Raw genomic sequence first — 21,273 nt, forward strand, 5'->3', positions numbered from 1 at the left:
TTGCTGTGTTGGAAAATATGGGTTACAAAAGACTATTAGAAACCACCAGGCTAGCATTCTAACCTAATGTGCATTAATTTTGAAGTCAGCACTAATCTGAATGATTGATAGCACAGAATTTTAAACTGCAAATTTTGTCCTCGATTAACTTCCTCATGCTCAAGAAAGCTTGAGGGGGTGTAGATGTCTTTCTTAGTCATCTGATACCTACTTATTCTAATGTGACTCACTTAGCACTATCAGTTCATACAATATTCTGTCAGTACAAAATCTAGTATTTAAGTAAGAGGTAATTACGAGAGGAGCTCCCTGCCAAATCACTGCACTTCCGTACACTGGCCTCAAGGAACTACTGAGAAAATTGTAATCAACTGTAGTCTGTTCTATCATTCTGAGACGATCTCCAGCTGAAACTGTAGCCAAGCATATTCCTCCAGCTGAAACTGTAGCCAAGTATATTTCCCAACAGTCCCCAAACAAAAGGAACAGGTATAACTGCAGCAAACTGTGTTTGCTTTCACAACTCTGAGAAGCTACATGGAAACTAGCTGACAGGCATGATTCCTCATACTCATCCAGCAGGAGAGAGACAGAAAATCACAACAAACTTTGCCTCCTTCAAATATTCCCTAAATATTCCTTTCCACTATTCACGAGAAGTTACAAGAAAGCTTGGGCCAACTGCACCTACTTCCAACATTCTGGGAGGAACTGCAAGGTCAATTGCAACCTAGTGTACCATTTCCCGCCATTCTGGTAGATGTTACAGGAATACAGCAGCCACTGTATTGCCTTACACTATTCCAAAAAGCAACTGCAGCGCAGTAAGCCTCGTTCAACCGTCCAGGAAAGCCTGCAGACAACTGTACATCCCTAAGAGTTCCCAAAAAGGTCCCCCAAGACATTTAAAATCCAACTTTGCCCTCTTCCAACGTTATGCAAGAGAGCCACTGAAACAGCCACACCCAATTGTACCTTCTTGTGCTAAGCATAAAGGAACTAGAACGGCAAATAAAGTCAACTATAGCGTTTTTAATAATTCCGAGAGGAGCTACAGAAACATCCACAATCAAGTGTTACTGTTTGCTCTACTCCGATTGGAACTACAGACTCAAACAGTTAACAGTACCTCCACCTATCCCTTCCTTTTACCTTTGACACCCAATTGGTAGAATATCTCAAAATCTTTCAGTAATTTTGCAAATGGTCTAAATGAAGGACAATTAATTTTGCAAATTACATCACAGCAGGTTTTACAATACTGAAACCTCACAACATCTGCCTCTCAGTGTTTGGGGATAACACTGGAGAAGGATTTGTTCCCTGAGAAACGCAGCAACAGGATAATTGAAATAATTTATGACTTGGCCTTATTATTTATTTTCCATCATGCTGAATTTACTGTGTTACATTTTAACAACAATTCTATTAGCAGCTGTTACCAATAAACCTAAAGACTATATTAAAACAAACCGTATCGAATTAATTCCTCATACATATTGGTTACACTGCTCGAAAGTTACTGAATCTTTTGTAAATCTTTGTCATCAAGTTGCCTTTCACATATATTCGCAATTGGTGAAAAGGAAGCTATTAATCCATAAAATCCTTCTAAGTGCAACAAATCTTTATGCACTAAAATACATTAGGAGAACTGGAAAAGTAAATGTAACCATCTATTTTCAAGCTCGGCGAAAAACAACAACTTCCGAATATTAGGTGTATAACCTGAGAATCACATTTACAACATAACAGGACTTGGCAAAATCTAGTCTTTTCTCATTTCCTCTATAGCCTATACCACTAGGTCGTTTGAAAGATACAGAACAAGGAATGTGGATGCTACGATTTATCCAACATCAAGACAGCAAAACTGAATCCTTTGTAAGATGCCAAACAAAAAATTGAAGCTAACGGACCCTACATCTTACTTCAGGTCAACTGATTTTATGATTGGACCTAAACATAAAAATAACACCTTCACTCCGGGAAGAAACATAAAAAAAAAGGCATCCAGATCAAGAGATGAGTTTTGTGAAAAGAAATTTTGTTACATGGATAAAAATAAAAATTATACAACAGACCATATCTGACTGACTTGTCTAATTTACTTACTCTTTCTCCAATATTTAAGTCTTCATATATTATAGGAAAGTCACGAACTGAAAAGGTCAATGAAACGTAGCTCAAAAATAAAATAAAAGATTAAGAAATCAAATACTGTATACATAAGCATTTGGCATAAATAAACATGCTTGTATAATGTGTATTATGATGTATTCTCTCTCTCTCTCTCTCTCTCTCTCTCTCTCTCTCTCTCTCTCTCTCTCTCTCTCTCTCTCTCTCTCTCTCTCATGCAGTGGCGAAAATAAAATAAACGCAGGAAGTTCCACCCACATATCTGCAAGTGAATAAAAACCAATGTAACATTAACAAGAAAGAATTAAAAAGGACTCTAGTTCTGGGAGAAGCAAGAGAGATTCTTCTTCAGCTGTGAAAAATGCCATCTAGTCTGGACAGCAAACAGAATGTCTGAGCCAGTAAGGAATAATGAAAAGCCCTTAGTGGATCCCCCTCATTCCTCTGTAGTCAAGGTCTCTTACAGAAAACTTTTTTAAATCGATACAGAGACCAAAAAGATAAAACTGCATAAAACAGATCAGATCCCACAAGACAAGTGATAATCAACTAAACTTCTCAGGGGATAACACCCCCTTGTTTCACGATGCAAGTAAAATGTTTTAGTTAACACCAAAGAAACAGAAAACTCCTTTTCGGGAAACAACAAAGAAACCGGTGAGTTCCCAATTCAGGTAATTAAACTGAATTTGTCTACATACATACTAAAATTTCATTTTATCCCTCACATTCATTAAGTTACAAAAACTTTTTATTCAGTTTTTATATACAGCTCCAAGATCATGTAATGACATTCTCACGCCTGTTAACTTCTTGTCTTGATACACAGCATAGTCCAGATCACAAACTAACCCTCCAATCGATTCACAAAAAAATACAAGGCAGAATTTCCAAATCACAAACTAACCTGTGAATCGATACACGAAGAAATACTATTCCCAGGTAGGATTTCCAAATCAAAAACTAACCTGTGAATCACTGCACAGAGAAATACTACCTGGGAACACAAAAATACCCTGAACCGCGAGACTACAACATTCAAATCCTTTCACACCTCAAATTCCATAGAAAACCACAATTTCATAATTCACCACATTTCTGGACACACCTCAACGTCAACACAGTCTGTGATTTTAAACACAAAGGGCGACGTAAAACCAGAATAAGGAAAAAGGAAAAGAAAAGAAAGAGCATGAGCCCGGACCACGGAATTCTGGAAACCAGTTCATTGCTACACCCAAAACCACCCAACAATGAGGAGGAGGAGGAGGAGGAGGAGGAGGAGGAGGAGGGGAGGAGGAGGAGGAGGAGGAGGAGGAGGAGGAGGAGGAGGAGGAGGAGATGTATTTTACTGTTCGGCTTCCCTTTGAATTCGGACATCTATCGGAGGCTCGCGTGCTTTCATCATCCGGACAAGAATGAGAGACTTGCTGCGCCATCATGTCATAGTTTCTGATAATTTCTTCGTGGAACTCTGTTTGGGATTACGTGTAAGAATATTGTGTTGTAAAGCGTTTGTAATTTTCAAGATATTTTTGGGGGGTCCCGTGCCCCATTATACCAGAAAGTTTTAAGGGAGAAAAGAAGACGGGGGAGATTGAGAAGAAAATGTAAAATAGTTTTTCTTAAGCCAACCGAGCTCCTCATGTAAATAAATTCTGAAATTTCATAAATTAAAATTTTGGTAAATCTAGTGATGACCACTGTAAATAAAACACCCACACACACAGAAAATATTAAGACCACCAAGATCTACAACTCAAAGAAATGCAATTCATAAAATTATAATTAAACAAAAGCTAGAAATAATGTAGTGTTAGCAAGAATTCTTTAAAAAATCATACATCACAAGGTGAACTCCTGAAAGGAATTAAAGGAGTTTTTCATATTTCTTTTCCTTATTTTTACCTTACCAAAACAAAAGAAAATAATCCAACAACGAAGACATAAATAGGGCAAAAGACTTAATCTTCCTAACCATGACGACAAAGATAATTATTAAATAACCGTTTACTAAAATTAAATCATTTTAACGCAGAAGACTAGGATTGCAAGATTAAGAAAGCAAGTGAAAACACAAAGATAACTCACAGACTTATATCTTCAAAAGTAATTAACCTAATTTTATAAGCGACTGCAGGGGGCATATTCCATGACAATTAAAATTCGTAATGAAAGGAGAAGGTGGATAGCAAAACGCACAAGACATCAAAACGACTAGACAAAGAAAAGAGAGAGAGAGAGAGAGAGAGAGAGAGAGAGAGAGAGAGAGAGAGAGAGAGAGAGAGAGAGAGACGTAAATCCCGTGCAAATTAACATGTCAACGTCAAATATTAAAAAACAAAATTCTTATAATTATAGCAATGGATGAAGAAAAACGTTTATTTACAAAGAGAGAGAGAGAGAGAGAGAGAGAGAGAGAGAGAGAGAGAGAGAGAGAGAGAGAGAGAGAGAGAGAGGTAAATCACGTGCAAATTAACACGTCAGCGCCAATTATTAAAAAAAGAAGATCCTAATAATTATGGCACTGGGAGAAGAAAGAAACGTTTATTTACATGGGAGTTTAACTCTGCAGTTAGCCCTGCCATGCAGCCCAGATCCCTAATACGCACGCGAGCAGCATAACGCATAAAAGATGATCCCAGCTATAAAAGAAAAGCTCTCTAATTGGCCCTACCGCTTCTAAAGACCTGGCATACCATTGATTACAGAGGCCTAACTGTGATCACGCAAGCAAGGCTTTGGGACGGCAATATAGGACGTAATACGACAGCTTTATTAAAAGCATATGACTGATTTATTAAAAGCATATGGCCTGATTGTGCAATGAAGTTATTTATGGCGGATAAACAATAGCAGACAAGTTTTATTATTAATGATATACATATATCATCCTAAATTTTGCTAAGGCAAAATTGTGATATGCAAGTAGGATCTAAGTAAATAATACAGATATTTACAAATTACATCCACCAAAGTCACAATAAAATTGTTTAACAGTTTTACATCATTACTGATAGATATGTCACCCCAAATTTTGATGAGGCAAAATCATGATATGCAAGTATGAACAAAGTAAATAATAAAGATTTTTACAAATTACATAACCAAATTCACTAAAAAATTGTTTATACAGCACTGTACTGAATACAGACAGGAAAGAGAGTAATTCTGGCATAATGAAAATTAAATGCAGAGGGTGAATTCTAACTGCAAAGAAAATTTCTGGGTCCGTAATACCGTCCATGAAATAAGTTTTAGGTGTTCAGTATACCTGTATGAACAATAGAAGTTTATAACAAACAAGCATACGCGTGTATACAGACACGCACACACACAAAGTAAATCGTTAATCCCAACCTTCCTTCTCGAACAAGAAGAGGAAAAATGGATTATAAAAACAAGAAGAGGAAAAATGGATTATAAAAACAAGAGGAAAAATGGATTATAAAAACAAGAAGAGGAAAAATGGATTATAAAAACAAGAGGAAAAATGGATTATAAAAACAAGAAGAGGAAAAATGGATTATAAAAACAAGAAGAGGAAAAATGGATTATAAAAACAAGAGGAAAAATGGATTATAAAAACAAGAAGAGGAAGAATGGATTATAAAAACAAGAGAAAAAATGGATTATAAATACAAGAGGAGGAAAAATGGATTATAAAAACAAGAAGAGGAAAAATGGATTAGAAAAACAAGAGGAGGAAAAATGGATTATAAAAAAAGAAGAGGAAAAATGGATTATAAAAACAAGAGGAGGAAAAATGGATTATAAAAACAAGAGGAGGAAGAATGGATTATAAAAACAAGAAGAGGAAAAATGGATTATAATAACAAGAAGAGGAAAAATGGATTATAAAAACAAGAGGAAAATGGATTATAAAAACAAGTGTGGATTATAAAAACAAGACGAGGAAAAATGGATTATAAAAACAAGAAGAGGAAAAATGGATTATAAAAACAAGAGGAGGAAAAATGGATTATAAAAACAAGAAGAGGAAAAATGGATTATAAAAACGAGAAGAGGAAAAATGGATTATAAAAACAAGAAGAGGAAAAATGGATTATAAAAACAACAAGACGAAAAATGGATTATAAAACTTGCAAAGAGGACTGTCCCGTCCTCTCGTCTTTAAAGTTTTCCTCATATTCACTCTTCACTCTCCGCCACACTCTCCGCTTCTAAATTATTATCCCCCATCTCAATCAGTCAGGCTACCGGCCTCCATTCTGCTCACTTCGGCTGATCTATGCTTGCTTGCTATGCTTAGCTGAGCTGAGCTTCCTTAAGCTCTAATCAGCGTAAATATCGCCAGGGCAATATGTGGCAGACGGCTACAACGGAAGGGGGAGGTAGGTTTGTGAAGAAATCAAAATATGTTTATGTAATCTACGTAGAGAATCCAATTAGGGGTGACTGAGTAGTTCGAGAAAATTAAAATACGACAGACATATCTGTGATCAATAATAATCAAATAATAATAATAATAATAATAATAATAATAATAATAATAATAATAATAATAATAATAATAATAATAATAATATTATTATTATTATTATTATTATTATTATTATTATTATTATTATTATTATTGAGAAGGAGAATCAAGCAGGTTCTCTAAAGCTCTCGTTTTGTATACATTTTTAATATATTCTTACACCACTGTAGATTTCTTCATCTATAATAATAATAATAATAATAATAATAATAATAATAATAATAATAATAATAATAATAATAATAATAATAATAATAATAAAAATAATAATAATAATCTTTCGATAGCTTCTCTCTCATTAACGTCCCCGCTTTTTAATTAGAGAGGAAAAGATAATTGCATAAAAACTGCCTTTTTCAATTGAAAACTGTTAGTATTAGTCTTTGGTAAAATTAGTTGTAACTAATCAAACCTGACAAAAGACCAACCACCTATTTCCTGTTTATTAATTCATCTTGCTAATTAATCCACGCTTTGCAAAGGCTGATTTCTCCAAGGTGACAGCCCAGGATTGTGTCAACATCTTCAGTAATTGAAGTCCATGTTAAAAGGTATAACAAGAAATGAAGTCAGATTAATAATAAAATCTAAAAAAAAAAAATATTAAATATGCAGATCCGTAATCTATATAAAAGTCTAGTTCCAGGAAGACGCTAATAACCCGGATTAAGGCTTGCAGGCTTTTCTCAAAATGGAAAAAAAAAAAAATGCTGAAGAAACAAAGCTTTTGAAACGTGTTTTGAGGAATCGTTCTCCACCGCGAAATTAAGCTCCGGGCAATGTTTTGATGAACCGTTCTTTGTGGCGAATTTCATTTTATGGAGTTCAAGAGAGCGCTTAGGATAAATCACGCCGGCCAGCTTCGGCTGATGAGAAAATAAGTTGAACGAGTCCCCCCGGACGTGAAATAAGTTAAATGAAGTTGCTCGACGCAAAATGAGCGAAATAAGTTGCTCGGAAGCGAAGGTTCCTTTATAAAGGCCCGAGTTCTAAATCATGCATTCTTTATGGCTCGGTAAATGATGAGCCTCGTTTAATTTCATGGGTGTACAAAGGAGTGATATGTGGGTGGAAATTCGATGGTTTATCTACTTCACAACCGTGAGAAAATATGAGGGGATTTTAGAGAGCCGACAAAATAAAATTGCAAGTAATGAGAATGTATTTTTGTCAGTGAAGGAATAAATTATAAATTATTAGAAATACAAAGAGAAATGAAGAGATAATACATTTTCGTTAGAAAGCATGCTAACTTAGCATGGGAAATCAAGACTTGGAGAAATAAGAAAAAATGTGAATGACAGTAAATATAATTAACTAAAAACTGAATACTGAACAGTAGATATTATAAAGTGTGTATTTGTGTGTGTGTTTCACTTTAATAACTTTTCCTTTACCTAATAGCAAGTTGAGACAACAACAGATTTACCCTGAGGTGAAAACTTTCTTGAGATCACGTTGCAAAATTAGAATTTATAATATATATATATATATATATATATATATATATATATATATATATATATATATATATTGCAAAATAGAATTTATCATTTATATATATATATATATATATATATATATATATATATATATATATATATATATATGTACATACCCTAATTCACTGATGTGTAGGTGTTTGTAACGAGAAAAAAAATAAATTGGAATACGATTAAAACAATATTTAGTATGAACATTAATTACAATAACTGAGGAATATCTACAGAAAAAGCTACCACCACCAAGTGAATGACGCCAAAAAAAAAAATTCGATAATCAAACTGGAGGAGGAGGAATGCGCGTATAATGAGCACTAAGTGCATTAATTGCACGAACATTGCTCTCTCCCCCGCCATTCGCGACTCAAGTACTGCCATTGAGTACATTTAAACGATGCGTTTGATTGCCTAAAAAACTACGTTTAACAGGTAATGAGGATAATTAGCAACGTAATTAGAGCAATTCAGCAGGGTAATCATCCACTTCATAAACCAGATTAAATCGCAATTTTTTTTCCATCTCTTACAGAACGCTGTGCGAAATACATTAGCAAGCTTTTCCGGCTAAAGACGTAATCATCTGGGATAGAACAGAGAGAGAGAGAGAGAGAGAGAGAGAGAGAGAGAGAGAGAGATGGGGGGTGGGTGAAATAGCTAGCATGTGTACTTTAAGTAGCTATCAAGCTCTTGATATGATTCGTGCAGATTTAAGAATACAGAGAAGACAGAGAGAGAGAGAGAGAGAGAGAGAGAGAAATGATAGCTATTGATATGAGTCGTGTAGATTTAAGAATACAGAGAGAGAGAGAGAGAGAGAGAGAGAGAGAGAGAGAGAGAGAGAATCTTCAGCTGGGGGATTAACCTGTCTACAAAGCTTCTCTAATTCAGTATTAGCTGAGATATTACAAAATACAAAATAATACAATAGCAAGCCTTTCCAGCTGCAGACGTAATCATTTAAGAGAGAGAGAGAGAGAGAGAGAGAGAGAGAGAGAAATCTTGATAGGGATGATTAACCTGTCTGTAAAACTTCTCTAATTCAATATAAAGTGAGATATTACAAAACACAAAATAATCAGTTCGGCTTTCAAGTTGCAAACAGGAAAACCAACTTTTCACAATAAAATGAAGAATTGAGAGAGAGAGAGAGAGAGAGAGAGAGAGAGAGAGAGAGAGAGAGAGATGGGGGGGATTAACCTGTCTCTAAAACTTCTCTAATTCAATATCAACTGAGATGTTACAAAATACAAAATAATCTGTTCTGTTTCGAGGTAGCAAACAGGAGAACCAACTTTTCTCATTAAAGACGAAGAATTGAGAGAGAGAGAGAGAGAGAGAGAGAGAGAGAGAGAGAGAGTGGGGCAGGGGGATTAACTTGTCCGTAAAACTTCTCTAATTCAATATCAACTAAGATGTTACAAAAAAGAAGATAATCTTTTCACATTAAAGGCGAAGAATTTTGCAAAAACAAAGGGGAAAAGATTTCTTGTGACGGGGCTTAACTTCGATTTCAAATGTCAGTCATTCAATCTCTATTACGAAACTACAAAAGACAGAGAATCATTTTAATAAATATTGATTCTTTTAGACTTGGTGAAATTCAGTCACCAATTATTTTCATTAGAATTATTTTCTTTTGAGTTGAAAGAGTTTGAAATATAACAAAAGGTATGCGAGAAAATTTGACAGGGGGATTGATGTTGCTTTAAAATGTCCATTGTTAATCTTAATTGCCATGTAAATAAAATACATAATTCAAACTATTCTCTACAGTCAAAAAACAAAAGCAAGTTTGTATCCAGCAGAGGTCGAAAACATTTGAAAAGGAACAAAATGGAAAGCAAAATCTAGAGACGAAGATTAATTTTATTATAAAAAAGAAGTCTTTTATTCCATCTCATTTCCCATTTTATAATACACACACACACACACGCACACAATTTCCTTAAGGAGAAAAAACTTCAACAGGCTCTTCCAGCTGAGGACGGAAAGTTATGAAATAGAACAATAATCCAAGAAAAACGAAAAACCTGAGTTGTCGAGCATCTTGACTTAAAAAACATCAGTTATTCCTCATCTGAGGCATTATCAATAATAAAATATAAAAGATCACGCGTGTCACCAATCCGAATGTAAAAATCACCCACGCACCTTCGGCGAAGTCGAAACAATTTGAGAAGTAGCGATTAGCAGAGGAAAAGAAAGAGACGAAACAATTTGAGAAGTAGCGATTGGTAGAGAAAACGAAAGAAGTCTTGAGACGGAGATTACCTTGGGCATATATATCAGTTTTCCCTTTTCAGTTGAGTAAATGGAAACGCGTTGGAATAAAAATGACACTGTGTTTTTTAAAGACTAAAAAGCCAAACCCACGAGGCACAGATCAAGAGGAACAATTAAAATAAAGACGAAACATTTTGAGTCACCATTTTTCACGAATGGGAGAATGGAGGCGTGAGTGATTCTTTCTTAATTATAAAACTACTTTTAAAAAGCGTTAACTTTTAATATAATGATACCGGCATAACACTGACATTCATACCTTATATGCAAATGATACTCGTAATATTTCTGGTGGAAAGTTATTCACTAACGTGTCAAAACATCTTTCTAAACAATATTAAATTTTAACATTGTTATGTTTAAAAAAAAATTTATTCTCATAATACATACGAATCAAATGCTACTCAGTGAAAATTCTCCACGTCATGTACACAAATATCACATTTTCTCCTGACCTCCTATATGAACACTTGTAAATCGTTTTTGTAAACAGTACAATTAATGTCTTCTAAAAACTCCCATGAACATCTATGTGAATAATTTATTGTTAATGCAAGTTTCATGAAAAGTTTCACAGCGAAACATACGAGAATTGCTAAATTAATTTACTTTTGAGTTTCTTAAAATCATCTAATTTGTTACTGTAAATATTCACCTCACAAAACATCTTCTTTTGCTAAATATATAAATTTTAAGTCATTAATATGCCTACAAAAAGTTTAATGATAGGAAATTGGAAAATTATATTCCTTACACACGCCTCACAGAATAAGTTTCCTTACTAAATATGTACTAAATATGAAGTTATTTTCAACTGCCAACGACTGAAACATTGCACTGAATATATACCTAATTAAAAAAATTAAATTTTTGATAAATTGATATTTATCGCTGTTTGGTAACAGAATAATTATTATTGGAAGTATAATTATCAATCATTACGAAAAGAAACAAGCATTACTTTCGTCCAATAATTGCAAACACATACTACAGAAGTTAGCACTCAAAACAATTTTAGTTTGAGATAGCAAAACTCAAATGTCAAGGCCAGAGGTTGTTGTCTATATAAAACAAAATAAAACAATATATATATATATATATATATATATATATATATATATATATATATATATATATATATATAGAAAATCTTACCTTTACATTTACGAAAACGATTAGAAACACGATGAACGTCTTCCTCAATATGTCATCCATATTCTCGAAGGGGATGCCAACGAGCCTTCAACAACTCCTTAGGTCCATTCCTCTCCTCAACAACTCCTGCAGCAGCTGCACTATTTCCTGCTGCATTCAAGTGTCAGTCGAAGCAGCAACACAGGCATTCAAATTCAATCCAACTCGAAATGTCTTCGAGACCAACTTCAAAACAAAACACATTCATTGAACATCGTTTTTCCGCGTCGTGTTAAGCAGGAAAAAAACTCCTTTGAAAGTATTTTAGTTGTATCTTTTATCAAGTATCAACGAGGAACAACTCCAGGAGCGCTGCTGGCATCATTGCACAGAGATAAGACAGGGAGAGAGAGAGAGGGAGGGTGGGCGCGCGCGGGAAAGAGAGAGAAAGAGCGAGAGCTACGTACGACCTCACGTGTCACCGTCTTGGGAATAACTGGACGTGAAGTAGCGAACTATGTAGTGACCAAATCTGCTGAATAAACAAAGATCGCCTAGTTCGTTCATCCGCATCTCGCCCGCCTGTTGACTGCCAGTCCCAAATCGCACTGGCAATGAGTTACCATCCCGCTGAAACCTCCGGTGACATTCATTCACGTCCCGAAAGTTCTGAAAATCAACAAAAGTCGTCGGGAAGTTTTTATGCGATCGTGCGCCTGGCAGCGGCGCCGGGCTAAACGCACGTGCGCCGCTACGCCAGGTGGTAAGAGCGAGAGCGAGAGGTGGGCGTGTCCGGGACCATTCAGCCCCTGTCGTAATTTACCATCGGTGCGGCGATTTGCGATTCATTCACGCCGATATATTGGCCGTAGCATTGTAATTTTCTCCTCTTTCTTTTTTTATGTTTTTTTTTTTTCTTTTTACTGATGCTTCTTCGTCCCAAACTGTTTCTTTTCTGCTGTCTAAATATATTGCTCTGTTCACGAACAATGAAAGGATTTACTCTTACAAAAAATGTATTCGTTCTTTGAGGAAATGTATTCCTGGTCAAATAAACTTAGGCAATACACTGACACTAATATTTTCTTCTTTTTTACTGAGGCTTCTTAATGTTTTTAAGTAAGTATATCACAAACAATGAAAGGACTTATTCTTTAAAAAATGTATTTGTTCTTTTCAAAATATGTATCCTTGAACAAATAAACTTGGGTAATACATTGACACTAAAATGTTATTTTTTATCGACACATCTTACTGTTTTTTAAGCAACTTTTTCGTGGTCTTGTTAAACAATAATAATAATAATAATAATAATAATAATAATAATAATAATAATAATAATAATAATAACTTCTTAGCAGAATAATAATAATAATAATAATAATAATAATAATAATAATAATAATAATAATGGCTTGAGAGAACACGTCCGCTGAAGTTTAACAAGTCAATTCTTACTCCAGAAGCCGCCTTAAAGCTTCAAAAAATCCTAAAATTCGAATATTTAAAACCTCAAAGTAATAACATTAATTCTAATAAAACTACTTTGGGTCTGGCCAATAGCTGGATGGGTAACCACACGAAAATGTCAAACACCGTCAGGAAATAATCCCTTTAAACATCCGTGGAGTAATGTGGGGGGCTTGCAACCTCACCTCAAGAGACTTGAGAACCGTGGGAGCAGAAAGAGCATATGGAAAGAAAGTTAAATAAATTGTCAGTAATATCAATATTATAGTCAAAACAACGTGTAACAAATGAATAACACAACTGATTAAATTAAATATGTACGTAGACAATAATATCAAACAGGAAAAAGCTTAACCAAAGTCCCTTCCTGGCCATATTTTTAAGCTAGGCAGGGGAAGGGATGATTTCCTCATTTCATTTCCTATTTCGGATTTTCGTGGATTTCAGTGGAAATATTACAAAAATATATATACATGGAATCGAAAGATTGAGAGTACATTATGCATGGTAGCTTTTACACATGTTAAAAACGAACAGGTAGGCACTTCCCCACACTGTGGGCAATACAGTAGCTCTTCAGAGGTGTGGGAAACCTAGTGAAAGATTAGTCCTTTACGGGACAATGAGAAACGACTTTGCTTCATAACAAACCTCTAAATTACAATAAACAAATAAATTAATAAATATATATATATAGATATATATACATTATATATGCAATATATATATATATATATATATATATATATATATATATATATATATATATATATATATATAACATTACAGTACATGTATATATTATATATTATATATATATTATATATGTAATATATATATATATATATATATATATATATATATATATATATATATATATATATCTACAATGTTATTACCGCCAATGAAGAATTAGAGGAATTTACTTCTGGTGATAGAAATTCATTTCTCGTCATAATGTGGTTCGGATTCCACAATAAGCTGTAGGTCCCGTTGCTAGGTAACCAATTGGTTCTTAGCCACGTAAAAATAAATCTAATCCTTCGGGCCAGCCCTAGGAGAGCTGTTAACCAGCTCAGTGGTCTGGTTAAACTAAGATATACTTAACTTAACTTATGTTACGGATTTACTATTATCAGGCAAGTCAAGTATACAATGATATGACGAGCACGCTTCAAGAACATTACAGCAACATCTAAAACAATAAATAAAATAAAATCATAATAGTAAAAACGACAAGAGTACAACTCAACGCAGATGAAACGGATGAATAAGTGAAGTACCTTTATGCCATACGCTGAACTTCCATTAGCAAAGGGATTATCACTATTCCACCACTGTGAATGATTCAGACTTCGTTGGACTCTCCACAAATCGTTATAACAAGATTCTGATCTCACGATGACAGCAATTATTCAATCTTTATGAATAATTGGGAAATACTGTCGAGCTCTTTGGGCAGCCGAAGAAGCTTGTAGTGTTGTATAGTGAAATTCACCTCTTACAGCTCTCTCTCTCTCTCTCTCTCTCTCTCTCTCTCTCTCTCTCTCTCTCTCTCTCTCTCTCTCATCTATACAACTTTCTTAACTCTACACAAATCGTATCAGACGCTTGACGTCTTTTTTAAGTATATACATACACATTCTCTCTCTCTCTCTCTCTCTCTCTCTCTCTCTCTCTCATCTATACAACTTTCTTAACTCTACACAAATCGTATCAAACGCTTGACGTCTTTTTTAGGTATATACATACACATTCCCTCTCTCTCTCTCTCTCTCTCATCTATACAACTTTCTTAACTCTACACAATCGTATCCAACGCTTGACCGTCTTTTTTAAGTATATACATACACATTCTCTCTCTCTCTCTCTCTCTCTCTCTCTCTCTCTCTCTCTCTCTCTCTCTCTCATTTATATAACTTTCTTAACTCTACACAAATCGTATCAAACGCCTAACGGTCGCTTTTAAGTACACATATACACTTTCTCTCTCTCTCTCTCTCTCTCTCTCTCTCTCTCTCTCTCTCTCTCTCTCTCTCTCTCTCTCTCTCTCAGTTTCCTCGACTTTAGAAATTTGTTATCAAAAACTTGAATTATTTTACTCGACCACATAACGGTAACGAGAACAAACAGACACATGCACATTCTGGATAATTTCCCGAACTCTAAACAAACCATACCAAAAACGTCAAGGTTTGCTTAATCTCTCTCTCTCTCTCTCTCTCTCTCTCTCTCTCTCTCTCTCTCTCTCTCTCTCTCTCTCTCTCTCTCTCTCTCTCTCTCTGAGAGGAGGGTTTTCTGAAACACACAACTGCAATAGTCTTCAATAGTCTTCCGTAGAAAGCATAATTTTAGCTAGAGTAAATACCTCGCTCTCTCTCTCTCTCTCTCTCTCTCTCTCTCTCTCTCTCTCTCTCTCTCTCTCTCTCTGCGTGTGTGTGTGTGTGTCGAACGTTTTCTCAAAACACACAACTGCGACAGTCTTTCCTCCAAAGCATCATTTTAGCTAGAGTAAATACCTCTCTCTCTCTCTCTCTCTCTCTCTCTCTCTCTCTCTCTCTCTCTCTCTCTCTCTCTCTCTGTCGACGGTTTTCTCAAACACATAACTACAACAGTCTTTCGTCCAAAGCATCATTTTAGCCAGAGTAAATACGCCTAGGCGTACGCCCACGAATTCTCGGCACACGCGTTGTAATTCTGCACAGGGCTGCGAGTGAATGCATTACGAGACGAATGCTGAGTGAATAATTGCACTTGCTGGGAATGCAGGAGAGGTGAAGAGGATAACGGAGATAGAGACATAAGCGAAAGAAGCCTGGTAGGGAGGAGAGGATAAAGGAAGAAGAAATAAAAAAAAAAGAAGGAGAGAGGCAGAAAGGATAACGGAGATAGAGACATAAGGAAAGAAGCCTGGTAGGGAGGAGAGGATAAAGGAAGAAGAAACAAAAGAAAAGTAGAAAGGGATGAAGGAGAGGTGAAGAGGATAACGGAGATAGAGACATAAGCGAAAGAAGCCTGGTAGGGAGGAGAGGATAAAGGAAGAAGAAACAAAAGAAAACGAAGAAAAGTAGAAAGGGATGAAGGAGAGATGAAGACGATAAGGGAGATATAGACATAAGCGAAAGAATCCTGGTAAGGAGGAGAGGATAAGAGAAGAACTAAGAGAAGAGAAGTAGGCATGTACGAATGAGAGGTAGAAAGGACAATGGAGGAACGGAGAAAGGAAGGAGGAGACGGTTAAATGATAAAAGAAAAGTAGGGAGATATGAAGGAGAGGTAGAAAGGATAATGGAGAAACAGGAAGGAAGAAGTAGACGATTACATGAGAGAAGCAGAAAAATAGAATGACGAAGGAACCTATGTAGGAAGTACATAAGTATAGAGGAGAGGTTAAGAGGACAACAAGGAAATTAGGGAAGATGAAAAATGCCGATGGAAATATACATAAACATATGTTAGGCGGCAGCCTGTTAAGGGAAAAACCTCGGGTACAGGGTACTTAGCTCCCAACTTCTTTTAAGACTTGTGCGTGTCAACTGGTAACGCCCTGGCCTCTCATTTGAAAGACCAAGGTTCGGTCCTGATGTGAGTCAGAAATCAATCAATCAGTCTATCTATCTATCTATCTATCTATCTATCTATATATATATATATATATATATATATATATATGTGTGTGTATAAAGACTTGTATGTGTATATATATACTGTATATATGTACATTATACATATAAGCATATGTACATATATAATTATATACATATATTTATATGCATATATAATTACATATATATACACATACACATATATGATAGAGAGAGAGAGAGAGAGAGAGAGAGAGAGAGAGAGAGAGAGAGAGAGGTTGGAACAACAGCACTGAATAAAAAAAAACGGGGAGCATAAACAAAACGTAGTATTGCCAGTTGCAAAAAAAAATGTAACGAAGAACAAAAATTTGGCGGAACAAATAACTTCACGGGCAAAAACGGATACTAATGAAAACGGGAAGAGAAAAGAACTGGATACTGAAGAGGAGGAGGCAATTAAACAGAGAGAAAAAGAAGAAGAAAAAGAAGAAGAAAAATTAAAAGAGGGAAAAACATTACTTGTCAGAAATCTCTCACAACGCGAAACGGGAAAATGAAATAGCTAGTCAGGCAGCTATGTAAAAGAATGAGAAGAACTGAAAGGTTAGAAAAAAAAATGAAGGACATAAAGAACGGCAGAAAACAAAGAAAGATAAAAAGAAAAAGAATACTCCACTCGCCGACACTTTGATGGCCGGAATATGACGTGTCTCGACAGCCATTAAATAAATAAATTCTAAGTGACCCGGAATCCTCACAGCGAAAGGTCGCATCGAGTCGATGCAAGCAGCAAGGTTCACTTAGACACAAAAATATAAATCCATCACATAAAGTAACTCCGGATTATCTGAAGGATGTGACATTACGGTGTAAGTTAATCTAGAATTTACTTTCTGAGACAATAAATTATTTAAAAAGATGAAGTTAAATTTTTATCTACAGACATCTAGAAACGAATAATAGATAAAAAAACATACAATTCAGATACGTGCAGAAAAACATACTAGAATTAAAAAATAAACAAAATAAAATGACTTATATAGCAAAAACATTTTGGACTTTTTTAAAAATTAGTAATATAAATAAATAACTAAATTTCCTAATATGCAACATCCTCAATACAGACTCGTATAAATGTGAATGAATAAAATATGTCTAGAACTAGATAACTGTCGTAACTATTTTTACAAGGTAGAATGAAGATGGTCCTTTTTTAAACACAAGGAAAATAATTAGTGCAATAGCAGAACCATGAGAAAAAACAAAACAAAAACACTAGGAATGAGAAGGAGGAATGCTGACCAGTCAACAATAACTAAAGTTTGACGTACAGGATGACAAACCATTGGCAAGATAAAAAGGTCCCTTGAGGTTCTACAGCCTTCAAGATGGCCTACGGGTGACCTGGAGAAAAAAAAAAAAAGGCTTACCTGAAGTGTTGGAGAGAGTGAACATTGAAGAAAGGTTCAAATATATTAGCAGCTTAGAAACTGAAGGAATGTTTGAATAGAGATTCAAATGCCTTACATGATGGTGGTGGTACAAGTTCAGGAATATTTACAGTAGTTTTAGATATTGAAATAATTTAAAATATTAAACATTTTTGTAATTTAAATATTACAGTTGTTTTAAACATTAGAATAGTTCAGTTCCTTTGAGAGGACTAAATCAGTGGCATTTTTTTAAAGAGGGAAGGTATCTGCAATTATTAGCAATTACCAAAAACACAAAATAAAGGTGACAGATTATCTGCATAATCCCTAATAAATCATGCTGGTACCCTTAAAAGCAAGAACTTCGTGGCCTTAACTGCCAGAAACTACAACGGAAGTCAGAGAATTAGGACGTAGAATGAAATATCAGAACCACTAGAACTGTTGAGCAGAATGACACGCAAAATAAACACCGTGCACAGTTTACTTTTCACTAGGAAAGCAAGCTATGCGTCCATCAGCATGAAAGAGAGGAGACGACTCTTTGAGAAGGAGGAAAGATGAAGTTTTAAGATTCCCTCGGCGTACACGACAACTTCTCCTTAGATGTAAACGTGCACAGTGTTTTTAGTGACTAGTAATACCTACCGTACCCACTCCCTCGAGCAAGTGAATGACTGAGAACTATAAATGACAAAATCACAATTTTTTAAATCGAGGAATATTCCCTTTCTATATAACCCAGTAGTAGTCCTTGAAATGAAAAACAAAAATACTGAAATGAAAACAAAAATACTCATTGGGAGTTGAATAAAGGAATATAAATGCAACAGGTATTATATTATATATATATATATATATATATATATATATATATATATATATATATATAATGTATATATCAATTTTATCATATATATGTATATATATATGTATAATATATTTATATATATATTTTTATATATACATATATAGATAAAAATTTAACTTCATCTTCTTAAATAATTTATCGCTTCAAGAATTATATATAAATTCTTATTTGGAAAACTAATTGTAACTTAAAATATAAATAGTTTCTGTATAGCATTCAGTTTATATATATATATATATATATATATATATATATATATATATATATATATATATATATATATATATATATATATATATATTTTAAGAAACTACAATCAGTTTTCCAAATAAGACTGTAATCATGAAAGGTCCTACTGCATATCACATTCACTCTTTAAGATATGGAAAATCCTGTATAAACAATCCTATATAGAGAGTCCTATATCTTCCACGTTTTCCAAACTTGCAGTGTCACCACCGAAAGGGGAAAAAACAATCAATTTTACATTTATTTCTTCTTTCCTATCAACTTGCACAATTTAAGCCCTTCGTAAAACTCATCTTTGAACGCCCTAAATAATACACAGGAATCACATACTCGTCATGCTTGAGAGAATTTCAACAAAGTGTCTTTATTTCACGGAGAACATAACCACACTTCATTTATAGCCAAAGCTGTTCTAGTAGTTACTATTTGTTAAAATATATATTCTGTGAGCAGTGCTGAATGACAGCAACCAGAGTTCAACACAAATACGGATTATTCAGAAGTTGTCGTCTTAAAAGAGACTTAACAAATTTACTAAAATATGCAAAAAACTGCTCTTCAGGCATAAAGACTTTTCTGGCTGAAAATGAAATTTTATTCACATATTCTATGAATATAACACTGAGACAACAATAAAGGACATTACTCATGTTTTTTTTTAGTTTTCTGTAAAAGAAGACTACTGTCTGTCCGCCCTCAGATCTTAAAAACTACTCAGGCTAGAGGGCTGCAAATTGTTATGGTGATCATCCAACCTCCAATCATCAAATACACTAAATTGCAGCCCTCTAGTCTCAGTAGTTTTTATTTTATTTAAGGTTAATGTTAGCCGTAATCGTGCTTCTGGTAACGATATAGGATAGGCCACCACCGGACCGTGGTTAAAGCTTCATGGGCCGCGGCTCATACAACATACCGAGACCACCGAAAGATAAATCTATTTTCGGTGGCCTTGATTATACGCTGTAGCTGCTGTACAGAAAACTCGATTGCGGATTTTTTACTTAACTGAATAACGAACGTGAGAAATTAACACCAGGCGCTTCGCAAATGACTAACTGTGCAATATATACTCATATAAAGTAATACAAAATATATATGCCCACGTTACACTCAGATATTATTAGTATAAAGACGTACGTCAGGATCCTTTTGTAAAGGGTTATTTCAAGAGTAAATGTTATGCGCAAAGAACCCTAAAACAAAAAGGCCTTTCTGAACAAGGTCATCTTCTTCCCAGGGGGGGAGGAGGTAGTCTTCATTTTTCATTCTCTTACGTGAATTTCTTTCGTGTTGAGCCCAACTCATCGCGTGATGAAGTAGGAAGACGGAGTGCTCAGAAGAAACATTAAAGGATTACATAAAGGGATATGACGCCGGGTCTTTTGTCTACTTAGGAGAGATTTAGTCGATACGGAGGGTAAATTCATGGCCTTCGAGAACTTCGCGAAATTAGCAAAAATTCGCGTGAAATGACGCAAGTTGCGACATCTTCGCGAACTGCCTGATCTCCCATTCGCGTGAAATATGGAGTTGTGACACATTACCTAAACAATTCACGTATAATGTCTCAAGTATGCAAATGTATACGATCGTTCATCTTCTGCGTTTTTTTTTTCCGAGATCCGTCAAACATCCTCTTAAGCTGAATATACGGACGTGAACCGAAATCAATCATGTCACTTTTTTCATGCTTATAAAATCGGGTATAAATATTCATTAACACAATTAGAGTAAGCGATATCTCAAACAGCCACGCAGATACATGTAAGAAATTGTTCCAGTTATGCAATGTATAGAAAACCGAAAACATAAAAGCATAATCTAGTGTATATATATATGTGTGTGTGTAAATAAATAAATATATATATATATACACTATATATATAATATATATGTGTGTGTGTGTGTGTGTGTGTGCGCGCGCGCGTGCTGCAGAATTCAATAAGTACATTTCTAAAGGCACTACCTAATTTGCCACTCCCGTGATTATCCTGCGCCGCACCTCTTACAAGGAAAAGGAGAGAGAGAGAGAGAGAGAGAGAGAGAGAGAGAGAGAGAGAGAGAGAGAGAGAGAGAGAGAGCGGTGATAATTACCCGG

This window comes from Macrobrachium rosenbergii, chromosome 54 (assembly GCF_040412425.1).
Source record: "Macrobrachium rosenbergii isolate ZJJX-2024 chromosome 54, ASM4041242v1, whole genome shotgun sequence".
Taxonomy (NCBI): Eukaryota; Metazoa; Arthropoda; class Malacostraca; order Decapoda; family Palaemonidae; genus Macrobrachium; species Macrobrachium rosenbergii.